The sequence below is a fragment of the Humulus lupulus genome, chromosome 3 (assembly GCF_963169125.1).
Source record: "Humulus lupulus chromosome 3, drHumLupu1.1, whole genome shotgun sequence".
NCBI lineage: Eukaryota > Viridiplantae > Streptophyta > Magnoliopsida > Rosales > Cannabaceae > Humulus > Humulus lupulus.
This window is the reverse complement of record NC_084795.1, coordinates 263,789,814-263,797,724: the sequence shown is the minus strand read 5'-3', so window position 1 is coordinate 263,797,724 and position 7,911 is coordinate 263,789,814.

Genomic DNA, 7,911 nt, shown 5'->3' with positions numbered 1-7,911 from the left:
TATCTGCCTGCCTTATTAAGGAGCATAAGATATTCTGATAGGGCCTGACCCTTGACTGCTGTATGATTGATAAAGAAATGCATATTAGCAGTAATATTGCTTGTGAATGAAAATGAAACGCTTATTAGCACTGATATATGTGTATGTAGGCTAGGAAGATGCTTATCAACACTGTTAATACTGATAAATGTTAAAGAAATGCTTATTAGCATCGCTATTTGTCTATAAATGCCAGAAAATGCTTATTAGCATTGTTATTTGGTTACGAATGTCAGGAAGTGCTTATTAGCACAATGTTTGAGTATGAATATGAACCGACATGCTTATTAGCATGATTCTTGAGTGTGAATGCTTATTTTTTCGGTCTTGGACCGTAAGGCGACAAGAGGTGTAGTTATTACTACCTATCTGGACGAATTGATTATTGTAGCAAGGTATGAGTTTGGAAGTATGCTTCCAGGGCGGTCAGATCTGTAAGCCGGCTAGGGAATACAAGCCGAAAATGATAATCAGGGTTAGGCCCCTCCGCCAGCTCCTGAGAATTGGTAGCAAGTGCTTGCTGATATGTAAGTCAGATTACTGAGTCAGGAAGAAAAGATTCGCCTCCTGAGACAGCAGTAGGTTCCTAAAGGGAACGTTCAGTCAGAGGTGCCCCTTGTGTTGGTGCCCACAGTAATACAGCTGGCAGAGGCTGGGAACAGATGGGAACCTCTTTATGAAAGGTTCAGGAAGCAGCACCCTTCAGTTTTTGAGGGCACTGCAGATTCGGCTAAGGCCGAACAGTGGATGAGAATGGTTATCACTATCCTGGATTTTATGAGGGTATTCGGTAATGAAAGGGTGGCTTGTGCCACATACATGTTTCGGGAGGATGTCTGAATTTGGTGGGAGGTGCTATCCCAGACCAGGAACGTCAATACCTTGGATTGGGAAGAGTTTAGAACTCTGTTCAATGAGAAGTATTACAACGATGTAGTCAGGGCTGCAAAGGCAGAAGAATTTAGTAAGCTGCTACAGGGAAACATGTCAGTTTCAGAGTATGCACTGAGATTTGATAGACTGGCCAAGTTTGCTGCAGGCTTGGTACCCACTGATGGGACAAGGAAGGAAATGTTCCTTCAGGGGCTACAACCTATGATAGCCCGAGATGTTCGCATTACCACCCTGCCTGGGGTAATGACTTATGCACATGTAGTTGAGAAAGACCTTACTACAGAGGGCGCAAAGAACAAAATATGGCACGAGAACGCGACTAGGAGAGACACTAGGAGGATGGGACCTCCATTCATTGGTTCAGGTAGGGGCGGAGGCCACAGTGATCAAAAAAGAAAGGTTTCAGATGCCTTTTCAGCTCCAGACCATGACAAGAGACCACGTGATATACAGACAGGCCGCCAGGGCGGCAATAAGGGCTGAAGGACTTATCCAAAGTGCGCTAGGTGTAGGAGGCATCATGTGGGAGAGTGCTAAGCAAAGGCTTGCTTCTTGTGCGGGATAGTGAGATACTTAAAGAAAGATTGTCGGAGAGCAAGAAAAGAAGAACAAAGGAAGGCGAATAACTCAACTCCAGCTCGAGTGTTCACATTGACACAGGCAGAGGCTGAGGCTGAGGCTGAGGCTAGTCCCTTAGTAGTGACATGTCAGCTTTCTAATGCTGGAACCTCTTACACTATTTTGATTGATTCTGGTACTACACACTCTTTTGTTTCTAGTAGGATTATTGATAGACTGTGTAGGCCATGTGATTACTATGTTGTGGGGTTCGGGACCTTACTGCCTACTGGGGAGTTAGTAGTTTCCAGGAGATGGGTCAGATCATTGCTAGTGATAGTGGATGGCAGAGACTTGTCAGTTGATCTGATTGAGTTGGTTATGAACGACTTCGACATGATTTTGGGCATGGACTGGTTAGTGAAGTATGAGGCAACCATAGAATGCAAGAAGAAGATGGTAAATTTTGAGCTTGAGGGTGAGGATCCCTTTGTATTTGTTGGCATTGTGCATGGACCCTGTGTACCTATGGTATCAACATTGAGGGCTAGAGACCTACCGCGAGGCGGTTGCATAAGATTCCTAGCCAGTGTGGTGGATACCGCTCAGGTCGTGCCAGTGGGACCAGAAGAGACTAGATTAGTCTGTGAGTTCCTGGATGTGTTTCTAGAGGATTTACCAGGGTTACCGCCACACAGAGAGATAGAGTTTGTCATTGAACTGGCGCCAGGGACAGAGCCAGTGTCTAGGGCATCGTACAAAATGGCCCTAACAGAGTTGAAGGAACTGAAGGTACAATTACAAGAGCTGTTAGACTTGGGTTTTATTAGACCCAATTTCTTTCCATGGGGGGAAGTTTGTAGTGTACTGTGATTGTAACGACCCAAAAATACTAATAGGGTTTAGTGCCTTGATTAGCGTACCGGGAGGGCATAATTGGATATATGTGTGATTTATTGATTAAATGCATGACTATGTGGCATGCCTGATATATATGATGATATAAATATATTTTGATGCATGTTTATGAGTATTAAATATGCATGTGGGCCCGTTCTTGTTTATAAGGGCATATCTGTAATTTGGCCTGTCAAGGGCATAAATGCGATTATATGTGTTACATGGTTGAGACCACATTATTATGTGGATATATTTGTAGTATACGGCTTGAGACGATCCTAGTGAGCGGATTAGCGAAATAGTCACAGCAAGGAATAATACCCGGCTCGGGGTGAACTTAGGGGTATTTTGGGAAGTTTAATATATATTTGGGATTTAAAAAGTAATGGGAAAATATTTGGTAATTAGTAGGACGTGACGGGATTAATTGGGAATTGGTAGGATGACTCGAGGAATAAGCGGGAATCGGGATAAATGACCATTATGCCCTTATGGGCAATAAAAGAGGTTAGAATAATTAAGGGGTATTTTTGTCTTTGGGGTTAAGGATATACTCAGAAACTTTAGGAAAATACTAGAGATACAAGGAAAAGACTCTCAACACACACTCTCTCCTTATCACTCACGTTCTCTCTCTTGCGCCTAAGGGATTTTGAGGATTTGGAGGAGGAAACCTAGGGAATTCAGCAAAGGTCTGGAGGATTGAGGCTAGAAATTGACAAGAATCAGCTGGGAAGTTTGGGAATTGAAGCTGAGAGTTTAGTATTCATTGAGGTAAGGTTTTGGGCTGTAACTTTGTTGAGCTTTTGGTTGAGCTTGATTATGTTAAGGGGACTCTGAATTTGGAAATTTAGGGAAGATTGAACTAGAATTTTAGGTTATATGTGTTGTTCTTGAAGTGATATTGGAGTTCAAGACTTTGCATGGGTTTGGGTGTGTAGTTAGGTTGAATTCTAGGCCTTTGAAGTTGGGAAAAAAATGTTGGAAACCCAAGACTTCTGGGTTTGCGGGGCACGCCACGGCCTGCGTGTCCCAGATGCCTTGGGAGGGCTTGCTGACTTGAGGGCGCGCCGTGACCTTAGGGGGCAAGTAGCGGCTCACCTCCCCACAGAAGCAAGAGGCTACGCCTCTGACTTGAGGCGCGCAGCGACCCCCAAGACCAGGTCGCGGCCTGCCTAGGCAGTTTTGACCTAGGGTTGTTTTTAGGCTCGGGGAGGCTCGGGGATTAAAACCTAAGCGCTCAGGACGAATTCTACTACCCGGTTTAGTAGAAGTTGAGGTCCCGAAGACTAGTATTTATTTCCAAAGTCATTTAATTGGATTAGAATTTTATAGTTATCCATTATTGCTTGTGACTAGGATTACCGTTAAGGCTCAGGACAGAGGATTATGCTCGGGATCGCTCTTTATCTATCGCTCGTGATTTGAGGTAAGAAAACTGCACCCATGTGGTTGTGATCAGGACTGAGATTCCAAGTAAGTGAATACATATGTTTTGTGAGTTATATATCTGTTAGGTGGGATATGAAAGTACGACCTAAGGGTGCCGGGGTTGATGATAAGCGTACTGAACGCAGCTTGACCTAAGCGAGCCAGGGTCAGCTAAATAATCAGAGGACTCGGCCTAAGCGAGCCAGGGTCAGCTAAATAACTAGAGGGCTTGGCCTAAGGGCGCCAAAACCCTAGTATTCGTATTATAGTTTGAGTTATGTGTGAAAGTATATGCTAATCGTTGCCTAGTTTGATACTTGTATTCTGCTGATTAATCGAACTTATTGGTTTGAAGTTTATTTAATGCTCTTGTTGCTGTTTATGCTTGTCAATTATAGTTTACTTGCCGTGCCTTGGCTCATGGGTGCTACGTGGTGCAGGTAAAGACAAAGGAAAGCTGGATCAACCATGAGTTAGAGAGCTTTGGGGGCGGAGTGTACATTGTTAGCTGCTCGACCGCCACGTCCGAGGGAATTTTACAAGAATTAGAGCTCTAAACTGTATTTTGCCATTAGACTGGCTTTTGCTGTATCAGTCTTTGAGAGTTGTAATTGTTGGGGTTTTATGCCCTAATTAAAACCCAATTTCTTTGTAATCTCATTTATTATCAATAAAAGAATAGAAATCATTTTTTTGACTTGGTCAATCACTTTGCTCACATGTTTTATTTTCATGATTTTTTGTTTAATATAAACTTCTATTAAATCTTGAGCATATAACTAATCGTATTTATAGCGACGTAATCACAGTGGAATATAAATATGATTATATGTTCAAAATAAGTTAGTCCTAAGATTAGTCAGTGCACATGATTTACACTGACTTGTCAATCTACCATATGATCTACTTACACATTGTGGTGTTATGTTCTTTCCAGAACATTAGCAAAGTAGATAAGATCAGATGTATTTGTTACATCAGACAGGACCGATATTGACAGTTGATAGGATAAGTAAACATACCGTTATTATCTATTCTAGTCATATCATATAGTTGACCATATGTCAATTCAATCTCAATTCCGAGTGGTTAATATTCTAACTGATTGTATTATTTGAGTTCTTTGACTTGTTCGTTACCAGCTTACCCTACGGACTAGCCATACTTACATCTTGGGAACTCGGTAGTATAATTGAGTGGGAGTGTTAATCATAGATATGAACATCTATAGCTTCTGATGAAGAAGTGAAACGATGGTTTCGTTTTAGTTTGGTTCAAGGTGTTAAATGATAGAGATCTCATTTTAGTAATTAATATTAGTTTATTGAAATATCATTTACAAGGAACTAAGTGTTTTAAGAATAAAATAATGTTGAGGAAACATGTGTTAGTGAGACTCACATATTGAGTTATGAAGATCTGGAATAGGAGGCTGAATCATCCTGTGAGGAACAACCAGTTCAGATATGAGACATAAAGAATAGAGTTATGAGGAACAACAACTATACCTTTGGTTAAGATATTATACAGAAATAGTAAGGTCGAGGGAGAGACCTAAGAACTGGAATCAGATATGCGGGATTGATGTACTGGGCTATTCAGATAAAATTTCGAGGATGAAATTTCTGTAAGGAGGGGATAGTTGTAACGTCCCAAATTTCCTAATAAGGCTTAGGGCCTTGATTAGGGGGTCAGGATGACAAATTATGGAATTATGTGATATATATGTGCATCAGTATGTGATTATGTGAGTTATATCATAATATGACTTGTTATGCATGTTTAGATGTAATAAATGTGCATGTGGACCCATTTATGATTAATAGGGCAATTGGGGTGATTTGGCCTGTTATGGGTATATTTGGCATATACGTGGTATGTGTGTGGATATGTTTGGGTTACTCGGCACGAGACGATCCTAGGGATCAAGTTAGTAGGAAAGTCAGAACGGGATCAATACTTGACTGGAGTGGGTCAAGGGGTATATTGGGTATTTAGCACAATACCGAGATATTGGGTAATGAGAATGATTATTTGATGATATGTTGGGAGTTAGTGAGATCATGAGGGAATTCTGGGAATTTTGACTATTTTACCCTGGGGAGGTTTTTGGGACCCCGAGCATTAGGATTTGCTTGAGGTTACTTAAGCTCGGAGTAACCTGCCAAAAATAAAAAGAATGTTCTCTCTCTCTCTCTCTCCCGTTCCCTTTTTGACGTTGTTTGCATTTTCAAAGGAAACTCGAATTTTAGGGGTCGGATTCAAGCAAGGTTAGAGTCATAGCAATTCTAGGGAAGATTAGAAGCTTATTAGCCGGAGGATTTAGCTGGGAAATTACTCAATCAGAGGTAATCCAAGCTTTAAGTTTTGAGTTTTCAAGTTTTTAAGGTTTGATTGGATTTTATGTTTTGATGAGTTTTTGAATTGTTTAAAGCTTAGGTTTTGATGGTTTTGGGCCATTGGGATGTTTGGGAGCTTTGTCTGTGGGATTTGGAGATGTTTGGATAGGTTTTTGGAATGTTTTTAAATGGGAAAAACAGAGAAAATGGTTGGGTTCGAGGTTGGGTCGCGGCCTAGGCTTGATGAAGGTGGAGGCGGTTCTGACTGGGGAGCATACTGCGGCCTGTGTTCTGAAATTCAGATAGGGGAATTCTGTCTAAGGAGCATGTCGCGGCCCTTAAGGGCAAGTCGCGGCATGCCTGGGCAGCTTTAGCCAAAAGTGGGTTTTAGTCATGGGAACTTAAACCTAAGGGCTCGGGATCGATCCTATTACCCGGTTTAGTAGGATTCGACGTCTTGGAGGGTAGGACTCGGTCTAGAAGTCTTTATTTACTCGTTTTTGACGGGATTCCATATTATGGTTTTGACTAGGTGATCGTTAGGAGCTTGGAAGCAGGATCGTGCTTGAGGGTCGTTTCTTGGTAACCTGTGCTTGGACCAAAGGTAAGAAAACTGTACCCAGTATGTGAGGCATGTGATGCATGTGATACATGTGAATATGGCATGGCATGAATGTTGAATATGGAATTGATCAGAGCTTGAGTCTCTGTAAATGTGCATGATCATAATTATGATTGTTATTATTGATGAAGCATGTTGAGTGCTCTATATTTGGATATCTGTTGCATTGTGAATGCTAGAATACATTGTTTATCTGAGCTACGCACTGACTTATTAGTCAGAAATGGCAATGGTGTTTAGTGTTGGTCGTGAAGCTCTGACTTATAAGTCATGATCGGCAATAGTACTAAGCGTTGGTCGTATGGAATTGACATATGAGTCAAGAGCGACAATAGAGCATTGAACGCTGATCGAAATGATTAGATCTAATCAACAAGAGCATTATATGCTCGTTCGACCTATTGGTCGAAGAAAACTAAAGCGCTTGGCTAGTCTAAGGCTAGTTACTAAGAGGCAGGGCTAAAAGGCTCAAGTGACTGGAACGTCGCATGGCTTAGGGCGCAGGACCCCAGAGTGACTTAATAGTCATCTATTCATGGTGCAGGACCCCATAATGACTTAATAGTCATCTATTCAGGGCGTAGGACCCCAAAATGACTTAATAATCATCTATTCAGGGCATAGGACCCCATATTGACTTAACAGTCATCTACTCAGGGCGCAGGAACCCATAATCATTTATTTGTACTTGCCTGCGTGCATGAATAGGGTTTTTACTGCTAGACATGCTTATTATGATTTGATGACATGTTATGAACTACTTATGAGCATATTTAAGTTTTCTTGCTGAGCCTCGGCTCACAGGTGCTATGTGGTGCAGGTAAAGGTAAAAGAAAGTTGGACCACCCCTGAGTTGGAGAGCTTAGGAGACGATGTATACATATGCGGTTGCTTGACCACCATGGCCGAGGGTTTAAAGAGGAACTAGGTTTAAACCCTATTTTGTCGCTTAGGTCGGCTGGTTGTAAATCATTTATTGTAATTAACCTTTTAAATGTATTTTGGGATCCCAATGTATACACTAAACGTTTTAGTGAAACGTTTGTATCATTGACCCAAAAATTTAACCCTAAACCGTTAATCACATTTAGTTACACGATTATGGCCAAATGACTCATTTAACGAGTT